Below are 11,664 nucleotides of genomic sequence, written 5' to 3'. Positions count from 1 at the left end.
TATCTTTACAGGTTTGGTGAGCCCTCCAGATACTATATATAAATGTATAGTAGTAGCTTCTGGAGAATATGTACAGAGGAAACTACTGTACTTTCATATCAGTATAATAAAAACTAAATTAAATGCAATAGAACAAAGTATATCATATCCAAGATGTATTTCCATATATAGAATTTTACAAAGTCAGAGATTTAGAAGGTTTATTTTATAAGTTGCCAGTAGGTGAAATGTGAAACACTTATAAAGGAAACACCTGTGTTGAATAAAAACAGTAACATACCAGGCATAGCATGGGTGGTAATAAAAATATTTAAGTTTCTCTGTAAAAACATACAAAAAAGTTTTTTACCAAAATTATTTCATTTTTAAAATTTAGGTCCACATTCACTGAAAATATATCATAGTCACATTGCTGATGACAACCTTGCTGTTATTAAAAAGTGCTTACAGTTTTCTTTTGGATTCTTAGCTTGGGTGAAAGTTTTTATTGTACTTCTGTGTCAGACTTTAATGTAGTAAGGGTATTATTTATCTCCAAATGTATTCAGCTCCTCCTCTTTGGGCAGACTTAAGTTTAACAGGGTCTTTAATTACATTTCCCCCACTAGCTGACCACTATAAAAATTAATTCCTCACCACAAATCTGTAAAAATGTTTCCACTGCAATGGGAGACAAAAATAGAATAATTCCACATCTTTTTGGATGGATGCCTAGCTGAAACTATGCAGCATTTGACTGACAAGAGGATGTAGTCTTTGCTGAGAGCAATTTTTTTAACGTCCTCTTAGTCTTTAGCAGTATTTAAGTAGATGAATGGAGGGAGTGAGAGAGAGAGGATTTACACTAGTTTGCAGTAGTTTGGTTATTTTTGCCTGTTTCTTCTGCAACTTTTGTTTTCTGGGAAAAAAAAAACCAAAAAAACCTCTGCCGTTCATCCGATTTACTGAATATACTATCTCAAATTGGTGAGTTAACTTTTTTGGCTTTGATTTGAAGTATTGAAGTAGCACTTTCTACTCTTTTTGTGTACAATTTTAGTAGGGAAATAAAACTCTACTGTTTGCCTAGGCAGTCTTAGAATTGTTTTAGTGTTCGCCCTATAACTATAATGTGTAGTCTTTCACTGTTTAGAAAAATAAAGTTAATACATAGCTGAGTTTAAATATACAGTACATAAACTTCTTATGAAAACTTCAGTTACAGTACATCAGATTCCTCCCTTCAGTGCTGTACAGTGGATTATCAGCTTCCCACTAAGTTTTGTGGGACCATAAGAAGCAAAACAGATAAATGGCAATTTAAGTGAAACAAACAGAAATTTGTATTGGTTTGTATCCACTTGATGAAAACTAAAGTAAACAATTATTGTGCCATGACAGTATTTGTTGATAGCCTTCTGAGTTGTCTGGACTACATTAATTGCTGTTGGGGATTTAATAGCAATCAGTATGTTAAATGTAATGCTATTGAAAAATAGAATTTAGTTAATTTAACTGTTTCTTTCTATCAGAGAAACTTGCACTACATTAAGCACCAGAATTTTAATAAGCTCTAAGTATAAATTAGAAAAGTAGATATTTACTAGTGAATCACTCCATAAGATTTCTTCTTTCTCCTTTGCACAAGATTTGTATTCCTACATTTGTATCTTATTCATCATATGTGTATATATCATCAGTTTATAATATATTGTGAGTCAGAGCCTCAACTTGTGTACAGTGTCATATCTCTGAAGTCAATACTCGCTGAGGATCAGGTTCTTATGTTTATATTTATAAAATTTGCATACAGTGATGAAAATATTTCCCATTAGAAAGGGAAAGCTATTACTAGGATGAATACTTTTCCTTAGCTGTATATGTGGCAGTTTCCACAGACTTACAGAATGAAAAAAACAGTAATGCAATATCTATCTTTATATTTTTTTGTTTAATGTGGTTCAACTCCAGATGGGGTTGGGAAATGCCTTAGTACTGAGAGCCTCCTGAGCTGGAGACATTCTTATGAAAACAGCCTTATTATTTACTTTTTTTTTTTTTAAAGCTAACTGAGGCACACAGATTTGAGCCAAGGTCATTAGGCACTAGAATAATAAGAGAAAAGGTTTTATTTTTTTTGCAATAAAATAGTTTTAAATGCAGTTTTGGGGCCTGATCTTTAAAAGACTTATGAATATGGTTAAGCATGCATGACTAGTCCCACTAGAATCAACGGACTATCCACGTAAGTGAAGTTACTCACTTGTAAAGTCTTTTCAGGATCAGGCTGTGTGCCTGTTCCTTTGATATTTAATTTTATTTTTCATACTGAAAGTCTAACTGAAAGTTTTACACATCTTGTTGGGGGAATGGAATTGTGTTGCACCTGTAAAAAGAAACTACATTTTTTATGGCGCTCAGAAGGACTGAATGAATAGTACATGACATGATGCTCCATTTCAGTTGTATAGATTTTATATATATTTTTAATCTGTTCTTATTACTTTGAATTCTAAGTTTTGTTTTGCTCTTTTATATATATTTTTTGCTGTATGGCTTTTCACATGTGGTAGCATTGTATAAGGTAAGGTTGTATGCGAATATTGTCCCAAGATAAAGCTGAATGATGAGGTGCTATGTTCAGAAGACAATATTAAATAACGTGGTGCAGAACTTCCATTGGCACATTTTATTTCAATGAAAAATCAAATGGTCAGCTTGCTCAGTCTTTGATTTTTTTTACAACCATTGCCGTGAATTTTTACTTTTCATTCACCGTGAATGCTAAAAATGACATGCTTGGTACATAGTAGAGAACTCTGGTGGAGAAACAGGATATAAAATGGGCTTGATGAATATTGCATAGAAAGCACATCCAAGATAATATAGTGACAGAACATTTTTTCCCATAAATTTGCCTGTATAGGAATCATCTACAAGCCTAAGTATTTACTAGGTAAGTAAAGTGAAAACATGCATTCCTCGGGACTGAGAATAAATAGGGTATTGGAAGGCAGGACATTCTGAATTTGCCACCTGGCATAACTAATTATATTAGTGTGAATGCCCCCCCTCAAATTTCTTCAGCTTTCTCTTTGTCACATTTTTGTTCAGGCACTTAGGCACTAAAGTGTAGTGAATGGACCCAATTCTTCATTCTCCTATAGTCCCTTTGTGGCTCTGCCAGCACAAAGGAGCCATAAAATATATAGAACTGGCTCATAAAGAATTCCCCTGATGCATGGGGAATCCTCAGATACTACCAGAGTCAGTGTGGTGGCACTGTGTTATTGCCCCTTGGTACCCCCCACTCATAGGAGCTGTTCCTGTTGAAAAGGGAGCATGGCTAGAAGCCTACTGTTCTCTGGCTATTCTGGCATCTGGAACAGCCATAGGTAGCCAGATGCAAGTTAGAGTGGCTCCCAGGAAGCATAAAGGTGGTGTAAAATACCTTTGCCTTGCTCTCTGTTCTGCTTTTCCAAATAGCACTTGGACAGGAATGAAGAATAACTTTCGATTGGCAACAAGACTTCCAGAAAAATTCTGCAAAGTGTGTCCCTTCAAGCTTAAACCTCTTCGGTTATTTTCTAGGATAGTTAAGGTGCTAATATTCTTATAGAGTCAAACTGTGGCATTTCGTCACTGTCCTGCAGTGGGGTGTGTGTAGGGGGAGGGGAGCAGAACTGCACTACCTTTGGGGAAGTTTGAGAATGATTATACCTAAGGAGGTAAAATCTCTCCCAGAGCTGCCCAGGGCAGAAGGATGGCGCACCTTATTCTACTAGCTATGCCCAGCCAGAAATATTGGTGTGTATGGTGATGGTAGGGAGGGCATGGCCCACCCTGCCACTTTAACCAATACATCCTGAGCGGGCATTCATGAAGGGAAAAGGTCTGTTTCCCCTGAGGTTCAATGTGATTATCCCTAGCCCTTGTACAGGGAATGGCAGATGCCTTTTTATCTTTTCTCCACCACTGTGCATCCATGTCAAGGCCAGAGATAATCAGGCATTCAGTATACATTTTTGGGGTAAGGGCATGGATAAACTTGGAAGTACTTGTAATCACTTGTATGATAGAATAATTCTCTATTTACAGCATTTGTAAACACGTTTATGATCTATTTTATGGCATATATATTATCTGCTTTGTGGTAATGATGTGGGTCCAGCTCCTGAGGTAAACCTCCTGATGACTTCATAATAATTTTTACTCCATATTCATTCAAACCCAGTGAAGATCTATTGTAAGGACTTGTAATGGAGAGTGAACTATTGTCATTTTTTGGGCACAGTCATAACCTTTGGAGCGAAGGCAGAGGGTCTTCTCTAAGTGGATTACACCCTTCTGCATAGAAGGGGCAGCCCAGATGCCTCCACAGCAACATCCCTCGTTACTTGGGCCCCTTAGAGAGTGCTCCATGGGTCTGGGAAATCCATGGAGCCAGAGAGGGCAGTGAGTGCACAGTCTGGGGAAGTTCACTGACCTTGCACTTAGCAGGTTGGACAGATAATAGCGGTCCCAGTGTTGGAAATGTCTTACTTCCTTATTCTGTGTTCAATGGCCTCTGGAAAAAAAGGTATTTCTAGCCTATAGTTGTGAGTAGCCTCAGCAGGTAAGTGAAGTCTGTGGAGCTTGGGTTGGACAGTAGCTGTAGATACTAACGTTAGCTGGATTATGTCCTTAAAAAGAGAGACTTGTGTTGGTTTTTATCTTATTCAAACGAACTCATTTATATGTGGATAGAACTGAGTGGAACTGCTCGGCTTTCAGACTTATGTCTCAGCTGTTTGCAAGCCTCTCTCTACTGCAGCACTACTTCATAAGCATATAAAGCCAGACAGTGCCATTGGTTAAACATGCATGACTCTCACTGTCTTCAACATGGATATATCCAAACCCAGAATATTGCTCAAAATATAATCAGTGGGGGTTTAAATTAGCATAGATGAATCTGGAAAATTGACAAGTTTATGTTTTTGCCCACAAAGTTTTGCAAATTCAGCCTTTCTTATATGCTTTGGGGGATGGGCCTTTGAAATGCATGGCCCTTCTGTGCTGGCCTGTTTGCATCACAATATCATGATGAAAAAAAGTATCTGGTGAACTAGCTGAAAAAGTTGGATTTGGGTTCTGAATGTGGCTGGTTTGGATTTGGTCTGGGAGTGAGGAATTCTGGTTCCTGTTCTCTGCCCCGCTGGTGACTGTTATACATGAAGTAAATAACTCTGTGCATCTCTGTAAAAGGAGAGTAATAATTATGTGAAATGGAAGTTGTAAGGCTTAATTTAGTAATGAACTCTTTGAAAGAGCTATAGAAATGCAAAGTGTTGGTGTCTTATTTCAACCTTATCAAATCATGGGTCTGTTTTTCAGGTGATTATACAAAGTTATACTAACCCACCTATCTTATCCTAAAATGCCTGGACCTTATTGACATCTTTATTGATGAGTATACCATAAATGATATGATTCATAAATCTTAGTTTTGTAATTGGACACTTCAAACTTTCATGAAATGATTTACTACTTACTCTTGAGTATCTGGAATGAGTTAATTGTGGTTGGAAATAGATCGTTTTAAGGAAAGGAAATATTGCCGTCAGTGATTCAGAAAAGTTCTAATGTAGATGTAATGTTCTAATGAGGGAAAAATATCCCAAACAAATGCTTATTCCTTGGTATCCTGTGTGGGTTTTTTTGTTAGCAGAAGTGGAACTGAGATTCTAGCTTATTTGAAATGATTAACAGCACATTCTGTGACTGTTTGAAGACATTCCTTTGTAGGTTTCCATGGTTACATGTGGCAACTGGTACTGTATCTGGTTATGTGCTTGAGTGTAACTTCTCCTCTGCTTATGTAAAAGCCAGGTAGTAAAACTAAGGAGAAGAAACTGAAACACATGTAAGCAGGGCCGGCTCCAGCATTTCTGCCGCCCCAAGCAAAAAAAAAAAATATTAGCACCCATGATCGGCGGTGGCAGTTCGGCGGCAGGTCCTTCGCTCCTAGAGGGAGTGAGGGACCTGCCGCCCCCGAATTGCCGCAGGTGCCGCCCCTCTCCCTTGGCCGCCCCAAGCACCTGCTTGTTAAGCTGGTGCCTGGAGCCAGCCCTGCATGTAAGAGGCACATATTTCTGTGTTTATCTCTTAGAAACAACTGAAGTATGCGATGAGACAAATTACTTAACTGATGATTTCCAGGGTTTTAAAAATGTACTATAAACATGCTTAATTCCAGAGCCTTGTCCCCAGTGTGTTTGAGAAGATGGAGCTCTAAACGGGACATGATTTGGCTCAAAAGAGACATTCCTAGCATAGCATGTCACTCACTCTAGCATCTACAGAACACTGAACTGAAATCCATGTCACTAGCTCAAATTGTGCCATACTTAATAATAAGTTCTTCCCTGCCAAAGCATTCAGGATGCTGCACAGTGAAATTATGATAATAATCAGTCATCAAAACATCACAATTGGTAAATGCCACTAAGAGAAGAAATTGATTGGAAATAGGAGAAATATATGGAGGCTTTTATAGGGCCAAATCCTCAGGTAGTGTAAATTGGTACAGTGCTAGTGAAGTCAGTGGAGTTGTACTGATGTACACGTGCTCAGGATCTGGAACACATTGTTTAAATAAGGCAATAAAATGAAAATATAAGCTTCGGAAAACACCAGACGGCTAGATTATCCTTGGCCTTTACATGTGTGTCTGGAGGGAGGTGAGGTTAAAGATGGAGATGTTGGTACCCCTTGGGTTTAATGTGTAAATAGACTGTAGTGGATCAGAAGTCTCTAAACAAGCCTATAACAGGTTGTCAAAATTCACTCTGCACCTTCAGGTCCAGGGTCAGAATTAGTCAGGGGAGTAGCTTTTTTCCTTCCCTCTGGCATAGAACAGCGGTGAGAGCAAAACTCTGTATGGGGATGAATGGCTGTTGGGGCTGAAGGTGGTAAGGTGATAGGGAATAGCCAGCATGGATTTGTAAAGAACAAATCGTGTCAAACCAATCTGATAGCTTTCTTTGATAGGATAACGAGTCTTGTGGATAAGGGAGAAGCTGTGGATGTGGTATACCTAGACTTTAGTAAGGCATTTGATATGGTCTCACATGATATTCTTATCGATAAACTAGGCAAATACAATTTAGATGGGGCTACTATAAGGTGGGTGCATAACTGGCTGGATAACTATACTCAGAGAGTTGTTATTAATGGTTCCCAATCCTGCTGGAAAGGCATAACAAGTGGGGTTTCACAGGGGTCTGTTTTGGGACCGGCTCTGTTCAATATCTTCATTAACGACTTAGATATTGGCATAGAAAGTACGCTTATTAAGTTTGCAGATGATACCAAACTGGGAGGGATTGCAACTGCTTTGGAGGACAGGGTCATAATTCAAAATGATCTGGACAAATTGGAGAAATGGTCTGAGGTAAACAGGATGAAGTTTAACAAAGACAAATGCAAAGTGCTCCACTTAGGAAGGAAAAATCAGTTTCACACATACAGAACTGTCTAGGAAGGAGTACGGCAGAAAGGGATCTAGGGGTTATAGTGGACCACAAGCTAAATATGAGTCAACAGCGTGATGCTGTTGCAAAAAAAGCAAACATGATTCTGGGATGCATTAACAGGTGTGTTCTGAGCAAGACACGAGAAGTCATTCTTCCTCTCTACTCTGCACTGGTTAGGCCTCAACTGGAGTATTGTGTCCAGTTCTGGGCACCACATTTCAAAAAGATGTGGAGAAATTGGAGAGGGTCCAGAGAAGAGCAACAAGAATGATTAGAGGTCTTGAGAACATGACCTATGAAGGAAGGCTGAAAGAATTGGGTTTGTTTAGTTTGGAAAAGAGAAGACTGAGAGGGGACATGATAGCAGTTTTCAGGTATCTAAAAGGGTGTCATAAGGAGGAGGGAGAAAACTTGTTAACCTTAGCCTCTAAGGATAGAACAAGAAGCAATGGGCTTAAACTGCAGCAAGGGAGATTTAGGTTGGACATTAGGAAAAAGTTCCTAACTGTCAGGGTGGTTAAACACTGGAATAAATTGCCTAGGGAGGTTGTGGAATGTCTATCAGGGATGGTCTAGACCAGGGTTCGGCAACCTTTCAGAAGTGGTGTGCCGAGTCTTCATTTATTCACTCTAATTTAAGGTTTCGCGTGCCAGTAATACATTTTAACGTTTTTAGAAGGTCTCTTTCTATAAGTCTATAATATATAACTAAACTATTGTTGTATGTAAAGTAAATACATTTTTTAAAATGTTTAAGAAGGTTCATTTAAAATTAAATTAAAATGCAGCGCCCTCCGGACCGGTGGCCAGGACCTGGGCACTGTGAGTGCCACTGAAAATCAGCTCGCGTGCCGAAGGCGGCACGCGTGCCATAGGTTGCCTACTCCTGGTCTAGACAGTATTTGGTCCTGCCATGAGGGCAGGGGACTGGATTTGATGACCTCTCGAGGCCCCTTCCAGTCCTAGAATCTATGAATCTATGAATCTGAGGTCTGTATTGGTAAAGGTATGTTTTACAGACCTCAGAGAAAATATAATGTGATCCTTACAGTTGTTTCTCATACAATGCACTGTATCTTAAAATAACTATCATGATTTCCCTATTCTTGGAATGGCATCTGGATATGGAGCTACTGTACAATGGTCAGTGGCTTCAAGGTCTGCTGGTTGCATCATTAGAGGGATGTTGATGTGGAAGTGTATTTCTATTGTTTCTTCTGTCTTTACTATCTAGCCATTGGTTAGCCCACTGGTCAGAGTTCATTTTCTCAGATTGTGCATTCAATATTCCATACTTTGGCTTTCCCCATTGGGACTTGCACTTTTGATGCTCCCTACTAATGATTCTTTCGGTGACTTTCACAACAGACTCTCTCATGACTGGGACAGTGTACAGACTGGTTTAGGAAAATCTTAATCTGCAGGGCTGCCTAGTGTGACAACTTAAAAACACGAGGGAGAACATGAACATTATGGAGTCCAAAATGGTATCTAGATTTTCCAACCTGAACGCTGCAATAGCTGTGGACACTTGGCTGGATGGATAACCAAATAGAGAAGCTATTGGCTAGTGTACAGTCAATCATGCACTTCAGAATGCTTAGGGCAGTGGCTCTCAACCTTTCCAGACTACTGTACCCCTTGCAGAAGTCTGATTTGTCTTGCATACCTCAAAGTTCATCTCTCTTAAAAATTACTTGCTTACAAAATCAGATATAAAAATACATAACTGTCACAGCACACTATTACTGAGAAATTGCTTATTTTCTCATTTTTACCATATAATTTTAAAATAAATTGATTAGAATATAAATACTGTACTTACATTTCAGTGTATAATATATAGAGCAGTATAAACATATCATTGTCTGTATGAAATTTTAGTTTGTACTGACTTCGCTAGTGCTTTTTACGTAGCCTGTTGTAAAACTAGGCAAATATCTAGACGAGTTGTTGTACCCCCCGGAAGACCTCTGTGTACCCTTGGTTGAGAACCACTGGCTTAGGGCACTTACTTGAACAGATAGCTGCCAGTCTTGCCTGGCTCATGCAATATAAGAAAGGCAGTGACACAAGGAGATAAATATGGTGCTGTCAGTATCCTCTATCATTACTTCGCACACACAATAACTACATCATTCACCTCCAAACCTCTGCCAACCTTCATGAGATGTAGCTTCAATGTGACCACCACACTGCATTCAGTGTCCAATCCATGTATCTGTTGCACACCTATCTGTGCATTCTAGCCTTGTGGTACATGACCACCCTCCTACCTTCCTGTGCAGTGTTTCACTTGGTAGATCTCTTAGGCTTGTCCTGCCAGTCTCCCATAGGACAAACAGAATTCTGGCATCTTAGGCTTTGAAGGTTTTCAAGTATACATGCTAGAGGCCTACCACAGACATTGGTGAAAAGAAATCAAGGTGAGTGGCAACTAGACTGAAGCTGCTGTCTCTGAGAATCTGGTGTTAGCTGCAGTGGGGAGACGTCTTTGTCTTAACACAGGAAGATTATTAAAAAAAAGTGAAAATCAATATGAATGATTTAATATGTAGCAACCTTCACAAAACTGGTCATCACAGTTCACGGTGACGGAAAATATTGTTTTGAAAATACCTAATAAACATATTGTATCTTTGTATCCAACTATTGGCGTCACGATTGCTTGTAGATCATGGAATGTCAGCTTAACATTGTATAATGGACTTATGGATATATTAGTTGTCTGGGAAATTTACTGTGAATCCCGCCCTGTGAGTTCTGCAAAGAGACTCTATTCATTTAGCTACAGTTGGCTTTTCAGCTAGGATGACAGTGAATGGGTGAGAAGGGGGGAATTCTATATCCAAATTTTCATTAGAGAGCAGAAATGACGTTCAAATTTTCCTCATTATTTGGCTTTGTGTTGGTTCTCGTAGTCATAGTAACAGGTCAGCATTAATTTAACAGGACCATTAGCGCTAATAATCACTGAAGTGAGTTGCTCTGGTGCTTTATAGGTCCTTGGCCATAAGGGGGTTGGAATGGGACTCATATATTCAGAGAATAACAGATTATCAAAGGGCTCCTGAGTTTGATGCAAATTCTGGCATGGCTATTTCAGTTACTATTCAGCTCTCTTGAAATGCAAATAGTAGAATACTTGTCACAGACTCTTCCTGCAGATGCCTTGGTACCATGTCCATTTGTTTTTTGACCATCTGCTACAACCTGAAGCTGTCCAGGATTGCTAAGGTTGAACTTGTCTTGTCTTGGAATGAGACAATGATGTAATATCTGCTTGGGATGAGTTTTATACACATACCTGTTTGCCTAACTCATGGGGTCAAGCAGATCTACCAACAATAAATAGATTCTCTTCTTGATAACATGCCTGTAAGAGACACAAATATTCAACCCCTTAAATAGAATGCAGTCAGAGTTCATACATATAAATATATTTATGCTGCTGTTTAAAAGTAAAAGTAAACTCTAAAAATACCACGAATTTGAGTATGTAGGCTATTCCATAGGCAGGCTGGCTTTGCCACATGGCTGAAATGTTCTATGATGCTCACCTTATGTGCATCATGATAGCTTTATGCTCCTGAAATCTGGTTCCTATCTGTGGTCATTAGACTTTTCCCATGCATTCAGAGGAACAAGGTCCTGAAAATGACTTTCTCATAAGTAAATTAGGAAAATATAGCCTAGACAAAACTACTATAAGATGGGTGAACAACTGATTGGAAAACTATACTCAGAGTAGTTATTAATGGTTCATAGTCAAACTGGAAGGGCATATTGAGTGAGGTCCCACAGAGTTCTGTCCTGGGTCTGGTTCTTTTCAATATTTTCATAAATGATTTGGATAATGAGAGAATACACTTATAAAATATGTGGATGATAGCAAGCTGGGAGGGATTACAAGTGATTTGGAGGACGGGATTAGAATTTGAAATGACCTTGACAAACTGAAGAAAGGGTCTGAAATAAATAGGATGAAATTCAATAAGGACAAATGCAAAGTACTACACTTAAGAAGGAACAATAAATTGCACAAATAGAAAATGAGAAATGACTGCCTAGGAAGGAGTACTGCACAAAAGGATCTAGGGTTATGGTTGGATCACAAACCAAATATGAGTCAACAATGTAATGCTGTTGGGGGAAAAAAGAAAACATT

General features: G+C 38.8%; 1 protein-coding gene across 1 annotated transcript in view; it reads left to right on the top strand.

Annotated features, from left to right (window-relative positions):
• Positions 1-721: 721 nt before the first annotated feature.
• INSC (INSC spindle orientation adaptor protein) overlaps positions 722-11,664 on the top strand; it is a 225,980-nt gene continuing 215,037 nt past the window's right edge. The window contains exon 1 of the mRNA XM_005303302.4: positions 722-966. The gene's annotated coding sequence lies outside the window, so the exon portion shown is untranslated. The remainder of the gene's footprint in view (positions 967-11,664) is intronic.

The sequence above is a fragment of the Chrysemys picta genome, chromosome 4 (assembly GCF_011386835.1).
Source record: "Chrysemys picta bellii isolate R12L10 chromosome 4, ASM1138683v2, whole genome shotgun sequence".
In the NCBI taxonomy this organism is placed as follows: Eukaryota; Metazoa; Chordata; order Testudines; family Emydidae; genus Chrysemys; species Chrysemys picta.
This window is presented reverse-complemented; position numbering and strand designations above follow the sequence as displayed.